At 32.3% G+C, this 24,874-nt stretch overlaps 1 protein-coding gene across 1 annotated transcript in view; it reads right to left on the reverse strand.

The window, feature by feature from the left end:
- Positions 1–24,874, reverse strand: part of LOC149180744 (immune-associated nucleotide-binding protein 1-like) — a 226,444-nt gene that overhangs the window by 103,029 nt on the left and 98,541 nt on the right. The window lies entirely within an intron of this gene.

Genomic DNA, 24,874 nt, shown 5'->3' on the forward strand with positions numbered 1-24,874 from the left:
ACAAACAAATAACCCATAAAGAACCACCTAAAATTCCGCAACAAATAGCTCATGAAGAACAAGCTAATATTCACGCATTCCGATTCACTTATCTTTGCGTAGGAGGTGATGGAGTACGACACAAAAACTAACTCTTAAATATTGTAATTTAGTAAAGTATGTTATTATATTCGTCTAGTTTACAATGCGTAAGCATGAATAGTGAATAATGGGTCTCTCATCAATAATTTTTTTTGGGTCATATTAAATGGCTCATTATAATGAAACTGGTAATGGTTTTCTATTTATTATTATATTTATAATTAAGATTGTGCAGTCTTAGGTTAAGTTTTATAAACTAGTAATGGTTTTATATTTGTTATTATATTTATAATTAAGATCGTGCATTGTTAGGTTAAGTTTTATATAAATTTTAGGATAATTATATAATTATTTAGCATATTTAAAATATTGAATTAAGTAAGTTAGAATTTTTTTTAGTCTTAATTTATTATATTTTTTTTCTTGAAGACTATTATATTTATTGGTTTATTGTCATTTTTAAAGTGCATGATTCATAGTATTTGGTATCATAGTTCATGATAGTGTTATTTTGTTGCTTCAAATAGGTCATCCTAGCATTTTTGTTATAATTTTTTTATGGGCCATTTTAGATGGGGAAAATTGAGGAATATTGAGGGGAAATCTTGGGGAACATCCTATTTTAGATCTAGTTGGTTAGCCATATCTTTGGAAATATTTTGGAAGTTAGGGTTTATGAATGTTCCTTGAGTCACTCTCAAGAAAGTAAGTTTGACATTTTTTCTATAACTTTCCTCCTTGTAAGTTTCAAATGATGAAGCATGAAACATGTTGAAGAGAAATCATAGTTAACATCTCATTTAAATTTGAGATCTTGGTTTGATATACTTTTGGAGATATGCTCTAAAGAAATCAGAGTTCTTGAATACTCTTGAAATTGGTTTCAAACACTTGAGTTTGGAAATTTCACTATAGCTTCCCTCTTGGAGATTTAAGATGGCCAAATTTCGATTGTATTGAGGGTAAAGTTCATATGAAATCTAGTTCAAGTTTCATATAATGATTTGTTATACTTTTGGAGTTATATATTGTGCAACTTAGGGTTTATGAGGGATCTTGAAATCTACTTGAAAAAAGATAGCTTTGTATTGTTGTTATAACTTATGTTTTAAGCTATGAAATATTTATGGATCTTACAAGATATATAGTACTATCTCAAATAGAAATTTTTAAATAATATTTGAAGAATTGGACATCTCACATGCTTTACACTTTCCCTCATGGGAAGAGGCTAATAAACAACAAGTTTTGGGAAAGTCGCCATAACATTTACTTGGCAAATCAAATTTGGGTTATGCTTGTGGAATTTTAGAAATGATGTCTAAGAGTATTGTGGATCAAAGTTTTAGATTCAAGAGAGCTCAAACCTTAGATATATATGAAGAAAAAGTTTAGTCCTTCAAATATTCCCCAAATTAAGGTTTTAAGGGTACTTAACTTACACTTGACCTAGCTTTTGATTATAAGATCCATTTTATTTTTTTTATTGAAGGTTGTGCTAAAAGGGAGTGCTATTGATATTATTTAGCATGCCTCCAAAAAAAATCTATTACACAAATTAAAACTCTTCAAGGCTCATCATGGACTCACAAAGAAAGTGAAGGCTTAAAATTTATCTTTTCCTAATTAGAGAAGAAAGTTAATGAAATTAATGACAGTATTTTGGAAAAGGTGGATTAGATGATCCCTTCCTAGTGACCTAATTGACATAACTTCTTAGCGACCTAAGTGTTGATTAGATGATCCATTTTTCTTGGGTACTGAAAATCATGATAAAGAGGAGGGCTTTTATGATTTTACAACATGTCTCTAAGGAAGGCTACTCCACCAATTAAATATACTTAAGGATCGTCCTTGACTCATGAGGAAAGTGATGACTTAAATTTTACTTTATCTCAATTAAAGAACAAAGTTAATGAAATGGATTGTAGCAACACTCATTTTCACTTCAACACATAGCCTCATTCTCTTCAGGTTAAAAATATGTTGTTTACTTAACTATGGATGATCCTCATCCTAATCAATTGAAAAAAACATTATTTCATATTTTAGAAAAAAAATAGAAACTTAAATCCCTTATGGATACCACTGGGGCTTCACTCAATGAACCTATGACATATCAAGTGTGTTCATGGCATACTAAACAATACCCCTCATTTGACTAGATATTGGAAAATACCTTCAAACCTCACATTATTTAACCCCTACCCATACGAACCCAATACACCTTTCCATTTTAAAAACCCCTACTTTCACTACATATTGTAGGTATCCATTTTCTCATTAACATTTTTGTATACCACTTTATATTGTTTCATTAACTTGGAGATACATTTTTTATTCATTCCAATATAAAAACCCTTTACCCCCTATTATATGCTTAATATATTATGTCTTTTTTTTCCTCAAAATATATCCCCCAATATGAATGCACGCCCGAGTGAAGCCCCCTTGATGGATACAAAGGAAATCATTATGCACTTTGACACTCCATTTGGACAATTTCCATAGACAAGCTACACATATTCTTTAGAATTCATACTCAACTCCATAGATTTCAAATTGTGCCTCTTCTTTTGTGTGTTTGATATTGTTGTTGTCTGACCATGCAACCTTCAATTCACTCAAACTCGATTACACCTTCGCAGATCAAGTTATTTATATTTAAGTATCTAGATATGAGATGACACCTTATAGAATTCTAATTTGTGTGGATGGTGTGCCTTGGATCCCCTTACGAGGATAATACCATGGTATTCCCAAAAGCCATGGGAGAAAGCTATGATATTAGGCAATTTGACACCCAAAATTCAAATACCAAGGAAGGAATAAATATCCAAAATACCTAGATGCTAACTTTTCATAACTACTCAACCCTAATTCCTAAAACACCAACCACTTGCTATGACCAAGTGATAGGAAGATGGTATAAATACTTGTTTTCAAATATCCTTTAGCTCTAGGCTTAAAATAATCAAGCACTTATGACCATGTGCCATGACCTCAATAATTCGAACAACTATCATCCTAGCACCCTAGTACATTTTCCTATTAACTAACATGCATTTCCAACAATTTTATATGACCTTTATCTGACGAAAATTTACCCATCATACGAGGACACTAGATGTTATATACTTAATCATTATTATCCATTCATGGTACCCTAATATTCCTATATAGTAAACCACTCGAAATCACTTCCCTTATGTGTAACCATGGTAAATTTGAACTATCCATACCATATTTTGATATTCTCCTCCATACCATATTTTGATATTCTCCTCCATACTGAAAGGAGTATAATAGCATATGCTCCAGTACGATATGCTTGACATCTAGAGGGTCATAAGGTCTAATATATAGCTCTTGTTTTCATTGCTACAACCCCCTCCAAAATTCTAGTTCACATCTAAATTTCAGAGTGTACTTTGATCTTGTAAGCTGTCGTTTCTAGTAGTAAGTGTTATCCTATGTATATCCTCTATTTTTCTAGTCCCTTTGTGAAAAAAACTAAAGTGTCATATTTTGGCATGGGAGGTATTGCACATCGCAAAAGCATAGTTATGGTTCATTTCAAGAGGCCAATTTGGTGTTGCTGCGTCCTATTTATCACATATATATGTATTATAATTATCCCAAATGTTTCATGCACTCTCGCACTAGTGTTATTATCGTCGTCACAAATTGTATCTCAAGTATTTCACTTTGAGGAGAATGTTGTCTTGTCATCACAATAAGGGGACCATGCTCAGTGTCTAATGTGGTGTTGTCGATTGTTTTGAATGTGCAATCATGATCAAGTCCTACCTTGGTTTCATCTCTTCCTTTGAAACTATGCATTGTGTAGTAGCAAGCCTCAAACATGCATCCTTGTCATTTAGAACTGTGTAATGCACAATTCCTGCCTCCAAGGACTACACATTGCCTAATCATAGTGCACAATCCTAGCCTCTTGACCTTTGTAACTACACAATCAAGGCTCTATATCAGTCTCTTTATCCATATTGTGCAATCCCAGCCTAGATCGTTCCTCCTTGCTCCCTAAATTACGTAATTGTGTAATCTACTGGACTCTCTGTCTCCTGAATTATGCATTACATAGTCATAGTGGGCAAGCCTACATCACTATCACCCTCAATTATGTAGTCTGCTTGCCTAGGCCTCGAGTGTTGTCCATTGCACATTTACAAGCCTCATTCCCTCACTCTTATCCTCTAGAGATACACATTAAGCAATCCTTGATGCTCCCTCTTTGTCCAGTACCCAGTTCCAACCGAGTGAGTGATTTTCATGAAGCAAGTTAGGCTAGGAGATTTTTTAGACTCATGTCGTCTAGTCATGAGTGATTTCGAGTTGCAGTTACTATATCTTGACATGACAATATGATGATAGAGGAGAAGAAGAAGGAGATGATGCTAGAAGACACTTAAGAAGTTGTAAAGACAAGTTAATCCTTGAACAACAGGATCAAGTGGTACTAGATTGCGACAGATGTTGAAGATCAAAATTATATTGGAGACTCCCTATCTTCAAGCCTTATGGAAAAGGAAGAGGAAGAACATTGATCATATATTAATAAGACACAATGATAGGAATAGAAAGAATGGTTGACATTGCCACATCATCATTAAGCACATGTCATCAATGTCATGTCATGTCTTGTCAAGGTGTCACTTCGAGGTGTCATATGAGTCATCATTGCCACATCATTTGTGGATGTAATTATCTAGTTTCCAAGATTATGAGAAATGTAATGTAAAGTGGAAGCCCAAGAGTCACCTATAGAATATTAAAATCCATGTAGAAGTCAAAGAATCTCAGGGAAATTCTAAAAGTTAGTTGGAAGTTAAAGAGTCATGAGCATAGCCCAAAAGGCACAAGGGAAGTGGATAGTTACATCATTTGTTATATATAAACCGTCATAGCTCAAGAAAAGGACTTTTCACCTTGGCTCCTACGACTAGGAATTATAGAGGAAGGTATTTCTTTTGGAGAGCAAGTGGTAGCTCTAATGCTCCATTATTAGAGCTAGTGATGTTAATTGTATCTATGTATTATGGAACGTTTTCTTAATAATTGAACCTTATTTAGCCATCACACTTTCATGCATATATCATAAATATTGTAAGATTATTATTTAGATGTTTTCAATGTATGTTATTGTTATTTTGTACTAAATAAATTGAACTATTTTGGTGGCTTTGGTGCTTATTTTATTGAATGTGTCATATGTGTTCTAACAATTGTTACTATTATGTGAACTATTTCACTAGTTGTTTAATGATTCCTTTGTCTATATATATATATCTATATCTATATATATATATCTATATATATATATATATATATATATATATATATATATAGATATATATATGCTCCTATTTCTTGATTATATTAGTACTATTAATCTTCCCTTAAAGGCTCACTTTCATCTCCCTTTAGTGAAAGAACCTTGATACATTCTAAAATTGAGCATATCACAAGGCATACTGACTTTTTCATTCAAAAGTACATGCTCATTACTCTCTTTTGATAACCATCATAGGAAAGGAAAATATTTAAGAATGATGGTAGTCGGGCCTTATTTCTGGAAGGGATCCTATACCAAATGGTGTGCGGTCTAATTGCGACTTCACATTAGGGAGACCCCCTTACATGTTGTGGGGTTCCATCACCATTAACATTTTGGAACTAGAAGAAATGTTGCCACCTTTTTATTGCTAAAAAATTATCTCATACTAACCATTCATCTTCCACACAAGGAAGCAACACACGAGGTTCCATTCCAACTCATACTTCTAAAACCTTTGAAGTTAATTATGATTAGCTCCAAGTAATTTGGCCCATTACTTTTCATTTTGCGAGACCCCTTGATTTACTTCTCATTGCTCATAGTCTTCCTCAAAACCCAAGAAAGAAAGAAATAATGGGTACTCGTGTATTGGTTTCATCAATGGAGGATCTGGTTTTTCCATTCATGAGGAGTTAGTAGACTCTCACAGAGGGATAGTTCGACAAGAGGAACTTCCACCTATTGAAGAAGGTGTAGAGGGTGATGATGGATATTTTTTTAGTTTTTACAAAGAACAACCAAAGGAAGAAGAACCACCTAAGTATCATGAATATTTTCATGGTGAAGGGGAAGACTCTTCCAATTCAAAGTGTTAGGCCTCCAAAAATTCATGCACTTTCACTTTCATTTCCATCATTTTACCCTCATTCCATAACTCTATAGCCCCATAATCCTACACTAAATAACCATTTTCATGATTGTATGGGTTTATCATTATTATTTTCCAAGTCATTGATTTTACATATTTTAAGTGAGTTTATGATTAAATATTAGGAAATTAATATATCTTCATACATATCTAAAAGTGTTATGAGTTTTGTGATATTGTAGGCCTACTTGGAGATTCTAGAAGGGTCCTACTTGGCCACCCAACCACAAATTCGAATTTCAAATTCCAACTCATAAAGAATTGTGGAATAATTGTAGAAGATGTGGATCATTAACTATGCACATTCAAAGGAGAAGAATCATGGATGAGAGAATTTTGAGAGGATTTGTATCTTACATTTTTAGGAGATTGGTTGCAACCACAAGAGATAAATGTGGATTTAGGAGAGATCTAAGGATCTATATTTATTGAATAGTCATCCTCATTTCGTGTATAAATAGGAGTGCACCCGTCATACAAAGGGTAGCTAGTGGTTAGAGGTTAGAGGTAGCTAGTTGTTAGTTGCTAGTTAGAGGTTCCAAGTTCCATCCAAGATGTGATTTGTAAAGTGAGGATAGAGAATTATTGTTGTCTTGTAACTCATTTTATGAAATACATACTGCCACTTTGATCTCCAAGATGTGATAGTTGTTCAGTGTGCTTTCTGAGGAATGGAGGGCCCCCATCAACCACAGTTTGAATACCTTTGTACATATTGGTAACATAGTATAGTTATGTTATTTCATTTCTTTTCATAAAGTTTTCTTTCATTTTATGCAAGTGTGTTTTTCCTTTTTGCAAGTGTGATTTCATTTCAGCATGTGTGATTTTGATTTCAATTCTGCAATTGTGATTTCATTTCTACAAGTGTGATTTCATTTATGTAAGCGTGGTTTCATTTTCAACCAAGTCTAATTTCCTTTATGCAAGTGTGATTTCAATTTCTTTATGTTTGATTTTGTTTGGATTATATTGATTTAAATTGATTTGTAATTAGTTTTAATTGCATTGTATTAATCTATTCTGATAAATAACCACCTATTACATATAGTATACGTATACTTCATCAGTTCTACGAACCCGGCTTGAAAATTAATGATATGGATTTAACTCACAATTAAATCACCCAACACAAAGCATGACGAGGAAGGAGAACAATTGTTGTCAATGTTCTATCCAAATAATGAAACAAAGGTGGAATATCATATTGATGATTTCTACATGCATTTACGCATGTCGGAAGTATGTTTTGATGATGTTGCTTGTAGATTGTTTCTGTATAATTTGGAAGGGAGAGCATTACTATGGTATCATAATCTTCCCTCTAATTCAATCCATAGTTGGAGGGACTTTAAGAAGCAATTTTTGCAAAACAAATCTAATGATAAAACTCTCACCATGTTATTAAAAGATCTTGGTACTCTTAAGATGGGGGACAAGGAGAAAGTAAAATATTTTAATCAAATGTCTACTTGTTTATTGAATGACTTCTCCACTGATATGTAACCCCACAATTCCATCACCAAATATTTTTATATAGCTTCCTTTCCAACTAGCATTTCTATATTTTTCAAAAGAGCTGGAAGGGACACTTTGAAGCTATCACTAGTGAAAATGACTTGCAATCAATTGGAGGCATTAAAGATCCTGATGAATCTTAAGAGTTCAAATAAACTGGTAAGAAGACCCAAGCCTCCAACACTAAGGATAAATAGAAGGATTGTTTCGACATGGAAAGATTGACCAAGTCTTTTAAGTTGCTCATAAATGAGGTATCAAAATTAAAGAGGAGGTCAAGTGAGGTATCCACCACTAGGAGCAAGTCTTTTAGGCCACCTTTCTTTAAAATGGACAACAATTATTAACCGACTTAATATGATCAAAGTTCTAACACAATGTTCAATGTCAAAAATTTGGGCATGGACAACATTTGTACCTTTCATCAAGAGAAACATTTAGAAAATACATGCCCATAGTGGAACAAAACATGAACAATATGATGACCAATCTTGTTGACACCTTATTAACAGAAGAAAAACCTTAGTAGAGTGAAGAAGCGAATGGATCTATAGTGACTGAAGAAAGTTAGGGTGTTGGACACTCATTGAACATGTTTAATGTTATATATAATGTTGATAAGAAAAGTGCTCATCAACCATCAGTGAGTGAAGCTCATTCCTAGTAGTCAACTGGTCATTATAACTTTAGGAGAAACAACCCATTTTTGAGCAAAAACGAAAGAATAATTTTTTGTGAAGGATTTTACCACCATCCAATTCAGCTCAAAATTCATAGAATCAATGAGGAAGCGCTCAACTTACTAAGAAAACTTCCAGCGACAATAAGACTAAGTCTGCTACTTCTAAATTTTCAAACAAAGATGCACCACCTGATACACCAACACAACCCGTTAAGGTTGAAAGCATTGATTGAAACATGGTCAATTACATGAAGAGAGGTTGTTCCAATATTTCAATCTTTGAGCTTGCAAAAATAATGGGACAAAAAGAACTCCTTATTCAAGATATTTCATCACACTCTTTGGAAGGTAAGTTTTTTCTTCTCTACTAATGCCCAATAACTCTTGCGATATGATCGAATCTGTAGTTAATGGATTCAATTTGAATTCTAACACTCTTTGTCCTCTATTTATCTTAACTTTCAAATTTTTTAATTATAATCTCCATAATTGTTTAGTTGATTCTAGTACATCCGCCAATGTCATGCCATTATTTATTTCCGGGCCATTGGTGAACTTTGCAATGCTCACATATGCTTGTCATCAGACCACAAATTTTATCGGTGTATAAAGACTGTGTTTGTGGACATTCCTGAATCCTATGGTCTACTTATTAGCAGACATTGGTCCATCAAGCTACAAGGATAAATTGTAACAAACTGGTCACATTTATGGATTTTGTATAAGGGTAGAAAAAACCAAATTCGAGTAGAAAGTGAGCCCTACATGAAACATAGCGTATCACAACTTGAGGTACATAACGAACTAGTAGGATTTGCAAAAATCATTTTCGAAAATTATTTTCTAGAAGTTGGCCATTAATGTGATCTAGCACAACCTTCACCCATCCCACTAGATACGTAGTTGGAACTCCTTCCTTGAATCCAACTAGTGTGATTGACTCTTATATAGTAGATGTAAATAGTTTTAGTTTAGGACATATTTGTAGTACTATTAATATTTGGACGTTATATTTGGATGGTTCAAAAAGGAAAAAGGGATCTCGAGCTGGATGTATTTTAATAAACCCATGACAGAACAAACATATCATCTCTAGTCAGTTGGATTTCAAGGGTACTAATAATGCTTTTGAATATGAAGCACTCATTCTTGATTTAAACAAATCCATCCGCTACAAATTTCAAGCACTCAAAGCAATAAACAACTCTGAAATTGTTACGTGATAGGTAGAAAATACAATAGACTATGTATAACCTAATCTCAACAATTATCAACAATATTTATGGCATATAATATCATATTTCTAAGCTTTCAATATTATTTCTATTCCTTGAATTCGCAATGCAACTACCAATACCTTAAATCTTGCTTCTATGTTGTCACCTTTAAGGCATGGATTTTCAATTGAGATTATTTATAGGCCATCCATTCCTGATAATATTACTAACTTTCACGTTTTCAATGACTACTGGTAGATAATGGACTTTATGGAAAAAAAATGATGTATTTGAGTACATATCTATTGATGAAGACGAGCATGAGAAGGCATTACATGGGTCTTCTCAAGAAAATAGAGGAAACCCCATGCATAAGGGCATGGTATCACTATAAAAGTTGTACGACCTAAGGTCCTGCCAATGAAAATTATCATAGCTCCACACTTTCACACGAATGAGTGAACTTTTGCATCAAATAAGATCCAAAGTTTGTAAATCTTGATACTTGTTGCACACATCAAGAGAGACAAGATTTTATCCACCTTTTTAGGCAAAATCGAGATGTGTTCGCATGGACGTATGATTATTTGACAATTTATGATACACGAATAATCCATCATGTGATTCTCATTAAGGAAGGAATAAACCCTTTTCAACAGAAAATAAGAAAAGTTCATCCTACTCCTGAACTCCTAATTCAGAAAAAATTAAGAAAGCTATTAGATGGTCGGATCATTTTTAGATTTCTTCATTCAACATGTGTCTCCAATCTGGTTACCGTTATGAAGAAATCTAGGGACATATGCCTATGTGTTGATTTTCGGAATCTGAACTAGGTTTGGACAAGGATAATTACCTAGTATCGTCAATGGCAATTATTTTACAAATAATATTGGGGTCAAAGATATTTTCATTAATCGATGGTTTTCCTAGTTACAACCAAGATCTCGTGGTGGAACTCGATAGACTTAAAACTACTTTCAAAACAAAGCGGGGTACATTTTCCTTTAAAATAACGCCTTTTGGAATCATTAATACATGAGCTACTTGCCAACATGCTATGGAAATTGCATTTCACAGATTGATTGGAAAAATAATTGTGGTTTAAATAGATGATGTGACAGTGTTTTCAAAGAGGTGATTCAATCACTTACGTCATCTGAGGCAATTTTTTTAGCGATGTTGCAAATTGGGATATCATTAAATCCTAAGAAGAGACTTTTTGCACTGTACTAGGAAAATCTCTTTGGCCATATTATCATAAAGAGTCGGATGAAAGTGGACCTAGAGTAGGTAAAAATCATCGCTCATATTCCCTTTCTAGTGAGTAAGAAAGAAATGCAATCCTTCTGAGGGGAAATCAATTATGTTTGTAACTTCATCTCAGATTATGCAGAGATAGTGAAACCGCTACAAGAGATGATAAAGAAGAACACAATTTACAAATGGGACAAAAGGGAAAATAATTCCTTCTCTCGTATAAAGCACACGATAACAGAAACTCCAGCGTTATATAATCCAAATTTTGGTGAGGGTTTCCTATTGTATACCTTCGCTTCTGACACTTTCCTTATAATCATTCTTATGCAAAAGGATGATCAAGGGAATGGGTGATCTATATCATTCATGAGTTTTGGATTGTAAGGATCTAAGTTAAATTATCTTGCCATTGATAAGCAAGCTTATGTAGTATACAAGGCAATGAATTACTTCAGGCCTTACCTACTAAAAAATCACGTTATCATCTTTGTACCTCAACGAGTGGTCACATCATTGTTTGTTCAATGCAATATGGGTTAAATAAGAGTGAACTAGATGAGAAATTTACAAGAGTATAATATTGATTTCAAGCGAGTGCACATGATAAAGGGTCATCATATATGTAATCTTGTAGCAGAAGCAACCAATACACCAGAAGATGACTCTTCTAGATGGGAGTTAGAAATCGAAATTTATAATATCGAATAAGATACCCTCACTACCACACCAACCTCTTGGTATGCTTATGTGTGATAGTATCTTGAGCATGGTACCTTTCCCTCAATCCCGTCGATGTGACAAAAGAGGGTTGTGCATCTTAAATCTCTATAATACCAATTTGTACATGGAGTGCTTTTTCAGAAGCACCATAATCGAGCCCTCCTTACATGTGTGGAACCACCTGATTTAGAAAGGGAACTCTCTTATATTCACAATGGACTAGCTAGAAAACATTACATCGGCGATACTACTACACACAAATTCATGCAGGTTGGTTACTATTGGCCCACACTTTTCAAGGATGATCATGGTTATGCATGCAAGTGCCTAGTTTGTCATAGATGCACTGGATACGATAGAAATTCGGTTTCCCCATTGCAACCCATCATTGTATAAGAACCTTTCCAACAATGGGGATTGAACTTCATTGGTCAAATATTTCCACACTCATCATAGTAGGGTCGATATATTCTTACTGCTACATACTACTTCACACAGTGGAAAAAGGTTGTTCCTCTCAAGCAAGTGAATGATGACGAAGTAATCAATTTTCTTAAATAGAATATCATTACGGGGTTTGGCATTCCTACATCACTTCTTTTCTATAATTCAACTTATTTCTCATTGTTGAAACTTTATGATTTTTCATTATAGAATGGAATTGTATTGAAAGACTCATCTAACTATTATCCATAGGGTAAAATCCTTGTTGAGTCAACTAATAAGAATCTTATCCGCATTATCAAGCAAACTATTTAATATGAATAAAGGAACTAGCACAATGCTTTGGTGAATGATTTATGGGTTAATCATGTTATGCCTAAACACTCCCTAAAAACTTTTCCTTACTTTCTAGTCTCTAAAAACAAAAGTTAGACCAAAGAAGAGAAGTTGGAGTTCTACTACTGTGTCACCAAGTGTTGTAGCTGCTACAACACCATATAGTTTTTTTGCTTACATCTAAATTTCAGATCCTAATTTGATCTTGTAAGTTGGCGTTTCTAGTCCTAAGAGTTATCCCATGTACATCATCTAAGTTTTCTAGTCTCTTTGCGAAGAAAACTAAAGTGTTTTCTTTTGACATAGGAAGTTTCGCACATCGCAAAATAATATTTATGGTTCATTTCAAGAGGCCAATTTGGTTTTTATGGGTTCTATTTATCATATAATCATGTATTAGACTCATTCCAAAAGTTTCATGCACTTTCACACTAATGTCTTCACTGTCATCACAAAGTGTATCTCAAGTGTCACACTTGGAGGAGAATATTGTTTTTTTTTCGGAATAAGAGGACCATGTTTATTCTAAGTGCTCAGTGTCTAATGTCATGTCATCAATTTTTATGCGTCCCATCATGATCAAGTCCTACGTTGGTTTCATCTCTTCCTTACGAATCCCACACTTAGTCAAATTTTGGAAGATTTGTGTCTCATCGACTTGAGCTCACTCTACCCTCCGAAACTACCAATTAGGAAATAGAAAGCCTCAAGCATGTGTCATTTTCCTCTATAACTACACATTACGTAGTACAAATCCTAAAGCATGAGTCCTTGTCCTCTAGAAATACTAAATGCATAATTTTTTCCTACAAGGACTACACATTACACAATCACAATGCTCAATCTTGACCGCTTGACATCGACAACTACAAAATCAAGCCTCCATGTCAATCTCCTTTTGTACATTCTACAATCCCACCCCGTAGTTTATGTCCCTAGTGCCTTGAACTGTGAAATTTCATAATCTACTAGCCTCTCTCTCTCCTAAATTGTGTATTTCCCACTCACCATGGTAAATATTGTGTCACTATGACCCTCAACTACGGAGTCTCCTTTCTCAAGCCTCTAGTGATGCACATTTCATAGTCAGAAGCCTCAGTCCATCACTCTTGTCCTTTACAAGTACGCAATGTGCAGTCCTTCAGCCTCCCTCTCTGTCTAGTACCCAGTTGCAACTTCATCATTTATTTTCATGAAGCAAGTTACACTAGGAGGTTCTTCGCATTAATGTCGTCTTCTCATGAGTGACTTCCAGTTGCATGTATTATATCTTATCATGACAGGATGATGATCAAGGAGAAGAAGAAGGAGATCATGCTAGAAGACACTTAAGAAGTTATAAAGCAAAGTTAATCCTTGAATAAGAGGATGAAGGGACACTAGATTGCAAGAGAAGTTGGAATATCAAGATCATAGTGGAGACTCCCTATCTTCAAGCCTTATGGAGGAGGAACAGGGATAACATGTATCATCTCTCAAGAAGACACAAGGATAGCAGCAAAAAGAATGGATTGGGATTGCCACATCATCATCAAGCCCATGTCATCAATATCACATCATGTCTTGTCATGGTGTCACTTCAAGGTGTCATATGTGTCATCATTGCCACATCATTTGTGGATGTAATTATGTAAGTTTCAATATTATGAGAAATGTAATGTAAAGTGGCAGTCCAAGGGTCACCTATATAATGTGAAAAGTAATGTCGAATTCAAAGAGTCTCATGGAAATTCAAAATGTTAGTTGGAAGTCCAAGACTCACAAGGGAGGGGGATAGTCACCTAATTTGTTATATATACACCCTCATAACTCAAGTAGAGAAATTTTCACCTTAGCTCCTACCACTAGGCATCAGAGAGGAATATAGTTGTTTTGGAGAGAAAGCGGTAGCTCTAACACTCCACTATTAGAGCTAGTGATGTTCATTGTATCTAAGTATCTTGGAACTTTCGCTTCGTACATGAAGTCCATTGAATGGACACACTTTCATGCATATATCGTAAATATTATAAGACTATTCTTTGGATGTTTGCAGTGTATGCTGTTATTATTTTGTACTAAATAAATTTAATTATTTCAATGGATTTGGTGCTTATTTTATTTAATGTGTGTCATATGTCTTTTAACGATCTTTACTGCTATGCCAACTATTTCGCTACTTGTTTAATGATTCCTTTATATATATGCTCGTGTGTCTTTATTAGATTAGTACTATTACTATTTTCTTAAAGGCACACTTTCATCTCCCTTCGATGAAAAAACATTGATACATTCTATAACTAAACACATCACAAGGCATACTCACTTGTTAATTCAAAAGTGCATGCTCATTAATCTCTTGTGCTAACCATCATAGCCAAGGAAAATGTTTAAGAATAATGGCAGTTGATCCTTATTTCTAAGGGATCCTATACCAAATGGTGTGTGATCTAATTAGGACTTCACATTGGGGAGACCCCCTTGTATGTTGTGAGGTTCCAACACCACCAACAACTCTTTATGACTATGGAACACAAGCACAATCTTTCATCCCTTCAACCAAAAAATGATGACACGAGAAAACATTTTTGAGTCTCGTCCCATCAGGAGTAGTGACACCTCTAGGTTTTCCACATCAAATCATTGTGGACTAACCAATTTCTGGCATGTCATATACAATGTCATCTCCCATGTTTCACCTTTGAATGCTTCCATGTATCACTTGCGAAAACCCTCTTCATTGTCATCATCCTCCTATCATCAATGTGGAAATGCTATGTCATCTCTTTACCATGTCATTTTTGTACCAAGTCATACTTGATATTGACCTATCCCTTTCAATGTTTATATTGCATAATTTTTAGTGGTGGTACCCCAATATCATCCCATTTAGTAGTTGTATGCATTAAAATTCTAATCCTATCAAATAACTTCTAATTACCATTTAATTAATATAATCATGGTTTAATAATGGATTAATGGGAAAGAATAATAAAGTAGTTTTTGCAGAAAATTTGTTCAATTATAGTTTTTATTCCATATTTTTATACACTCACACCACCCTATCCTTTCCAACACATAAACATTCACTTGATTTGTGATATGCAATATAGCATCACTCATCCCATACTAATAGAATATAATATCCAATATTAAGGTCTTTTAGGGACCCAATACATAGTCATTTAGTGGGATTTCTAGATTTAATATGTAAAATTTCCAGACATGGAGACCCAAATAACTTGTTTTTTTCTTTTGAAATGTTTTCCCTTTAACCACCTTGGACCACTCTTAAACCCCATAATTTCTTGTTTTTGACACTCCTTTTTCCACCTTAATCCTTCGTTTTTGACCTTCATAAATTACAATCTCGATACCAATTTACAAGGCTAAAGCATAACATGTACATAATCATCATATATTTCATAACTGGCATTTGTCTTTATTATTTGACTTAATATCTACTTAAGCTACCGAATTACAATGATTCTGCAACTCATAAAAGTTTTTGCAGCTAGATCGAAGGTTCTATAGGTTGCAAAGCTCCACCCTAGAAACATGGCACATGGGTAGCTAGAAAATAATTAGGAAAATGATTCATTCCTATTTGGAGAAGATGGATTGATGAAAAAGGCACCTTATCAGTCTGGTCAAATGATAAGTTAAACGATGTGGAAGGCATCAAGCGAGTGAGATGCAGATTTTCATTTCATGATTTGCTAAGTTGTTAACAAATCATGAATAAGATTACTATATTTTATCTCTTAGGATAATTATAGATTATATTGATTAGCGTAATCGTAAATCTCTGAAAACTTTTATTGCGTAAGAGTTTTATAAATATGCATCTTCACATAGCTAAAGAGACCAGAATTGTATTTGTGAAGTACTCTGTTTTGATATAAAAAAATATCTTTCAACTCCATTTCTTGTTGTGTGTTCCAATGCATGAATAATAATTTCTTGAAATATTTATAACATTGTGTGCTTCTCATAGGAGGGACCCCTCAAGACTGTAAGGATTTTGTTCATTTACAGTTAGTATTTCTCGACAGATTTCCTTTAGATTTTGTCCATTCATTCAAGTATTCACGTTCTGATTTTTAGATATATAATTGAAATTGTTTTACTAATCATTTTATTGATCACAAAAGGAGAGATCTCATATGCATATGGATAGAGCTTGCTTCAAAATAACAGTAGGAATTTAAGCTTTATATTGCAGTGGTTTTTAATCATAGTTTTCGTAGAGATAGATATATGTATGAGTACAATTTGAAGAGTGATTTTATTTAAGTATAGGTGTGGTTATCATTCAAACAAGTGTGGGTTATGATTATTATTCAAGCAAGTGTGATTTCCATTTTAATGAAAGTGTGGGTTATGATTATTATTCAAGCAAGTGTGATTTCTATTTTAATGAATGTAATTTTTAAGAATGATTTTCATTTAAACACGTTTGATTTTCATTACAACTTGTGTGATTTTACTTTAAATAAGTGTGAGTGTGATCTTATAAAGTAAGTTTGAAGTTTCTTTTGAGTAGGATGAAATTTTTATTTATGCAAAGATATCATAATTGATTGCATTTGATATAAGCAATTTGTTTATTTATATAGTCATATATAAACATGTGCATCTTGATAACTCAAATTGATTTAGGCATTTAATAAGTGACAAAGACTTCTAGCATATAAAATGCACATACATTTCATGAGTTTACTAGCCCTCACTGATAATTTTATGTAAGTAATTTAACATCAATTAAATTACCAAACAACCACCTCCCTTTTGCATACCTTGACCTACTATGATCTTCCCTTTGATCACCTAGATTTACTCACTTAATATTAATAACACTATAATTAATACTTATTGAGCTTACTTTGACATCAATCTGATTGAAGAACTTCCTTTGACAACACATTTCAAGAAAGTGTGTTCCTTTTGACATCAATGGAACCACAAAAATTTCTTTGACATGGATGACAACACATTTCCACAATTCTTGTAGGACATAAATTGTATATCCTCATTTGGTACATTCATCCAAAATAGGAATACAATAATTGAAATGTCTAAAGGATCTATGCCACCTACATTTGATTTTTTTTGTAAATTGTTGATGAATTAGCTATAATGGTTGACTTAGTCAAGATAATAAAATCCTAATAAAGTTGTAATGATAGAGAATAAAAAGAACTACTATAGAGGTTTTAATAAAATTCCTAAATCACATAATAAAGGATATTCAGAACACTCTTCTAATGATGTTTCAAATGATGTTAGTAAAAAAAAAAGGTGTTTAATCCTTGCAAATATTATAATAAAACCAACCACCATGAAATATTTTCTTTGCAAAAATATGTAATTATGCTAAAGGGAAGAAGAAATCCTCCACTAAATAACAAGTTTCTCTTTTTCCCTATTTTGTTCAATCAACTAAATCTCCTATTTCTTTGGAATGGATTATGGATTCTAATTATTTTAACCATATGGCTAGTATTAATTCATCTTTTTCGTCTTATGAAACTCATAGGAACACATCATAGGAATGTTTTTTAAGTTTCAGTAACGGATTTTGGTACTATTAAATTTTCTAATGGTACATTGAAAGATGTTTTTCATGTTCAAGGCTTGTCCATCAATTTTCTTTCTATTTATCATGACTGTCAGAAAAGTTATAAGTTTGAATCATATTCATATAAATATGTTGTTAAAGTTATCAAACACAACTTTCAATTATTTTCTTTAGGTCTTGTTTATATGAATTTATTGGTTTTCATTAAGCTAAAAATATGCCATTTTATCCCTATGTTTCTCATGTTAACAAACAATGTAAATTGTGACATGAAACATTATGCCACTTGAATTATGTTGAAATGAAAACTCTAACAAAAATGATACTTGGAATACTTATTTCTTCACTAAGGGTGTTTTTGAAGGTCGTCTCCTTGGTAAACATTATATGGAAATGTTTGATGAAAGTAAAGATTGGTGTGTTAAAGAACATTCACAATTAGGTGATAATGATATATGACTAGGAACTCCTTCTTTATCCCATGCCATCTATTTTCTTATTTTTATTGATGATTAGAATAAAAAAATTAAATGGGGTTTATTATTTGAAACTTAAAAGTAAAAACTTTGGAAAATTTCAAGAATTTATATATGTCATGGTTGAAAATGAATCAAGTATTAATACATTGAGAACTGATAACTTTCGGGGACAGGGGAGAATTTTCTCAAAGTAATTCTTTTTCATATTTACTTTAACATGGTATTCAACATCAAAATACTATTTCTTACACATCTCAGAAAAAGGGTAGCTAAAAGAAAAACTAGAATTTTGGTTCAACTAGTTAGATGTATGCTTTATTCTAATGAACTATGATGAAAGGTTTTCGAATGAATCCTTTTGTAGTGATAATTATATTTTAAATTGAGTTCCTACTAAAGCCAATTTGTAGGTTACTCATGAATAAAAATGGAATGGAAGAGAAATTGATATAAGTACCTTTAAGATATTTGGTAGTCAAATTTGTACCCATATTCTTCATTACAGAAGGAAAAGTTTAGAGCCCAAATCTCACAAATAGATTTTAGTTAGCTATAGTGAGAATTATAAAGCTTGTAGGTTATTTGATCCATCCACCAAAGGTGTTATCATTTGGTGAGGTATTCAATTTAATGTAATTTATCCTTCCCAGAGATTTTCTTAAACTCATGTTACCTTAAATTTTCCTTCATCTCCTATTAGTCCCATCTCAGTTACTCCTCCTCCAACCTTTCCTTTTACTAGTTGGTAAACTTGAAGTGAATGAGAATGTTGTTTTTAAAATGATTCATCTTATAGCTTAGGGGAATGGTTATCCATACAAAATCCAACTTGTCACACAAATATTGTATCAGACAAGATGTGTAAATCCAATGATATGATTATATCAATAGTATCCCAAAAGGGAGGATAAGGAATTAGATACTCAAATAACAATTGATTTTATTTAGTTTAAAATATATATTAAGTTTCCCAACTTGTTCTTAATAGAAAATGGTGGTAAGGGAATTAAAAAATTATGGAATGATGTACTAAATATGCTCAATTTCATGGATCAAAAATTTTATATTCAAATAGAAAAAGTTTTGAAACCCTATATAAAACCTAATATTATTGTAAAATACATTTCCCTACAACTAAAGAATAGAGTTTCATTCAGAAAAACAATAGACTAAAATAAATGTACCAAATGAGGATATACGAAATTGTATATCCTCTTTAATAGAGGAAAATAAATATTCATTGCAAATGGAAGACCTAGGAATTTATATTTAAGCTATGGAATGATGGAACGTGTGATTTCATATGAAAATATAGGAACCTTAATCATCCATTGGATAGGATGGTGAAATAAACAAAAAAAACCAAATAATCCCATTGGATTCTATGCATAAGTTAACCCCATGGAAAAAATACTAGAAGACTAAATATTCAACTTTGAATTTCTTTATTAATTATTTATTAAGAGTCTCTTTTGATCAAAATATAAGTTATTTATCCTAAAAATTAGTTTTCATATGCTAGATGTGTAATTCATAGATAGACTCATTTATATATAACTAATAACTACACATTGATTGTCCAATTTGACTAGATTAGAATAAAATTTCATGTTTGGATCTTGGATTAGAGGTGTGATCAAAATACTATGAACCACAAAAAATAACCCTAAATGACAAAAAGGTTGTAAAAAACATAGGCAAGAATTAAAAGAGTATCTTACCATGGAAATCACAATTGTTTTAGTAGATTCACTCTCTAAAATCTTGAATCTGCTTGGATCACATTTGGGTAGATATAATGTAGATGAAGAATGATTACTCATTATTCCCTTCATGGAAAAAAAATATGGGTATGTATATTTCTAGAAAAACTTGTTAGAATGAGACCTAGAGAAAAAAACATGGGTTATGGGAAAGGATATCCTAAATATTGGGTGTATGTCACAAAAATAGGTCAAATAATTTATGAAATGGGTGGAGTATCTAAAACTATCACCATAATTTCTACTAGAATAACTGCATGCAAAATTCCTATATGTACTCAATTTGTTGCTTTTTAACTTGTATGGAATAAAAGAGCTATTATTGGTGGAAGAATATTACTAGCTTTGAGAACTCTTCATTTTTTCCATGTTATTTATGGAGGTTAAAAAAAATTGGAGGAAAAATAATTTAGCAACAAACTTGTTTGAAAATATTAGATAACAATTAAGCCTATAAAATAATGTGTAATCAAGCTCTAGGAGCATCTAATTTTAAATGCACTTATATATATATATATATATATATATATATATATATATATATATATATATATATATATATATATATATATATATATGATATAATCATTTCTATAATGAAAGAATAAGAACCTAACGTGTCCCTAAAGAAACTAGAGGTTGTTAGATACATAATTATATGCACTTGTAAAGAATTTTAATGTGGCAATGGAGTGATGATATGATTTGTTGATAGTGCAGTCATCATGATTGATCAAGAAGGAAATCCAAAAGAAACTCAAGTTATTGATATGGTTGCTCAATAATTAAGACAATACCATTTCATGAAAATAGTTTCATTGTCTCCCAAATTATTTTATATATTGATAGATATTGTATAAATATTTGACTTGTAGTTCATGAAATGGTGCATGGATCAATTCATTGCAAGTCAAACATATTCCTTGAAGAATATCTAACATACCTTTTATATGGATACCATGAATTCCAAAGAATTTGTTCATCATGGGTAATGATACTATTTCCAATCTAATTACTTCTATGAGAAACACCCACATCCTAAAAAAACGAATGACTCTCAATGAACATCAGGAATGGATAAATATTTTTTGATATCAAATTCAAACTATTGGAGAAGGAAGAGACGGACATATATGACTACATCAAATTGTACCAACAAACCTAGTTTTAGAATTTATTCTAATTATTGAGAAATTATAAAATTTCTAAGTTTAATGACATTCATAATTCTTTTTAATTCATGGATTGAGAAGCTAAAAAAAAAAAGTGTTATTTAGGGAAAAAGTTCTTGGACTCTTCTTCCCCTTACTGCCAGACTTAAAAAAAAAAGTGGAGGAGAAATATTATGTTATTTAGGGAAAAAGTTCTTGGACTCTTCTTCCCCTTACTGCCAGACTTAATTTAATTGGTTGTAAATGGATATAAGAAAAAATTTAATACAAAATGACAGGATAAAAACATAAATCTCAACCTGTGGAAAAATGTTATTCTCAACCAGAAGGTGCTTATTATAATGAAATTTTTTCTTTAGTTGCCAAAATGAACACCATATGAACTATTATTTGTCTTGTTGCATCATATCAATGGGAACTACACCAAAGGATGTCAAGGGTGAATTTTTCAATTGTGATATTCTTGAAGATTTATATGCAACAACGACATGGTTTTATCATTACTAAAACTTCAAGTTCAGTATGAAAATTAGAAAAGTATTTGTATGGCCTAACATCGAGATATTGGTATAAGAATATTGATATTTATTGTCTTCAAATTTGGCATATGTTTGATAGTATATTTCTTTAAAAATTATGTGACGTATTTACTTTGTTATTTCCATGAGTTATTATAATCCTTTATCCATTCAATTTCAGTTTCAGTTAGGCGTAAAGTTAACTGTTGACTGTACTAATCCTCTTGTTATTACACTTTACCATCATGTTGTGGGAAATTTGAAGTAGTTGACATACAACAAATTTGATATCTCTTTTATCATTAGTATGCTATCGAGGTTTACATATAATCCTCATCATAGTCACTTTTAGGAAGCAAAGACAATTATCATATATTTATCGGGGATAATTAATTATGGTGTTTTCTATTTGAGTAGGGATACAATTTTTCTTCCTTCTTGATTATTCAAACTCTAATGAGGAAGCTCATAGTTTTGATAAATATTCCACTAGAACCTACATCTCCTCATAGTTTTGATAAATATTCCACTAGAACCTACATCTCTGAGTTTGGTTAAGGTCTAATTTCATGGTCCAATAAGAATTTGATAACTATCTCCCTTTGCTTGTGCGAAACAAAGTACACGATAGCTAAGGAAGTAGCTAAAGATGTAAGAATTTGATAACTATATCTATTTGCTCGTGCGAAATAAAGTCCATGATAGCTAAGGAAGTAGCTAAAGATGTAGTTTCGTTGTGGCATGTTTTTATCGAGCTTGAACTGGTTTAGAAATACGCTAAATTTATGTTGTATAGATTAATATGTATCACTCAAAAAATAAGCAAAATAACTTTTAGGTGTATTAATGAAGATGGGTTATATTTTTTTGAGCTAAATGTGGTGATGAAATTTTAAATTTTTTAGTGTTTTATAAAATTAAAACACTCAAAATTGATATAAGAACTATGATATTTGTAAAAAGAAAGTTTGTGGAGAATTATGTTGTTGTCCTAATGACATTTTTTACAAACAAAAAAAAATAGTGTCATATAATGTAAAAAAATTAATGTCATATAATGTGCAAAATTTCCATTAAATGAAATGCTTGTCCTTGCAATTTTTTTCACATCTTAACACCCATGTGTTTGTTCGCGTATGATAAAGTAGTTTAAAATGTGTAATTCTTTAAAATTATGTATAGTAGCATGATCTACAAAGAAAGAACTAATTTTTTTCATATTAATTTTTTTTTAATGCAAAATTATATAAATTTATTTTCTAAGTTCGCAAAATAATATTTCAATTGCATTTTGCAGACAGGTATTCACTTAAGATTTTTTTCAAATGTTTAAATAAATTGAAAAACCAAGAGTACCCATTTCAAGAGGACTTCGAAATAAAATAGTGTTAATTTGTGTTGAAAAAATTTCATTGCTTATATTTTATATTATTAATTCTTTATTCAACCACTTTGAAACTCTCCAAAAGAATTTCAAGCATTATGTTCAAAACAAATTAGATGAAAAACATTATATTAATTTGAAAGTGTCAAAGGCATATGCCATTAGACAAAGGATTCTTTCACAAATCCTAAACTCTCAAATCCTCCTCTTAAGGACAAATTATTCCCTAAATCTCCTAGCATACAAAATTGTGTTGCAAAGAATGCAAAAGGAGTGCTAAAAATGTGATTTTTATGACCTTAGTAGCTTGAATGAGCACTTAAAATGATCAATCAAGCACTTCAGCTCTAAATTCAAATAACGTGATCGAGGGTTAATGAAATACTTAATCAAGCAGTGAACTTGGTTGAAAAACAGCTCAATCGAGCCATTTAAAATGTAATTGTGCACCAACAGCAATAGGGTTTTGAATCAGAAATGACGGCTCGATAGAGCCCTAGCGCTTGATCTAGCCCTAACTCTCGATCAATCCATAAAGCTCAATTTATCCCTAACGCTTGATCAATCCATAAAGCTAAATCAAACCCTAACTCTTGATGCACCTCATAACTCACATTGCACCAGAGCTCAATTGAGGTTTTTACTAAATGATCGATAGAGTTATATTCAAGCTTTAAGTAGCTCTATCACGTGCTTAAAAATATCTTGATTGACTGCATACAATGACTCGATCGAGCTTATTTTTTTCACCAAAATGCACCCTCTCTCTTCCAAAAAGTATAACCTAGATCCATGCATAGACCCCTTCATACTCACTACACTCCGGATCTTGTTATGGTTGTTATTATTTCTTTGGAGTATTATCCCATAAAATAGAAACTAGTAGATATTTTTATCAAATCATTCACGAAGGTGAAGTTTACTTGTGTTGGCTGTGGAGCGTGATTATCTTCTTTATTTAGATGTATATCCATGTTGGGCCCTAGTTCGTAATGGGGTGGAAACATTGGTCGTTTAATCGCCATCAAGGGCGTACACGGGGTATGATGATGATTTTATGATCCGCCACCCTCGCGGGGATTTGGGGGCAGCACCCGCGAAGCTAAAAATAGATGTAAAATTGCCTAAAATATTGTAATTGCATACTCAATCTGAGCCGTTCATTAGGCGGATGATCTGATGGTAGAAGTTATGTTTAATTTAAAATTATTTTCCCTACCACGAAACCCTTTGCTATATATGAGTGAATTGTATTGCAGTTGTGTATATGTGTATTCAAAATGAGAAAGAGAGAGGAGATTATGTAGTTTGTATCTCTTTATCTTGCTAGATAATATAAAGGAAGGACTCACTCACTCTCCATGGACGTAGCCCAAATTGGGAGAACCATGTCTATTTGTGTATCTCTTGTTTGATGTGTTTGTGTTTCTCAAATATTTTGTGTTCCATTGCTCTGTAATATATAATTTTCTAATAGCTTGAATTGTTTATCATGGTGTTGTCATTCATTGGC

The sequence above is a fragment of the Pinus tabuliformis genome, chromosome 3_2, assembly GCF_031772625.1.
Source record: "Pinus tabuliformis cultivar Carrire ecotype Pingquan chromosome 3_2, CPIR1, whole genome shotgun sequence".
Lineage (NCBI taxonomy): Eukaryota > Viridiplantae > Streptophyta > Pinopsida > Pinales > Pinaceae > Pinus > Pinus tabuliformis.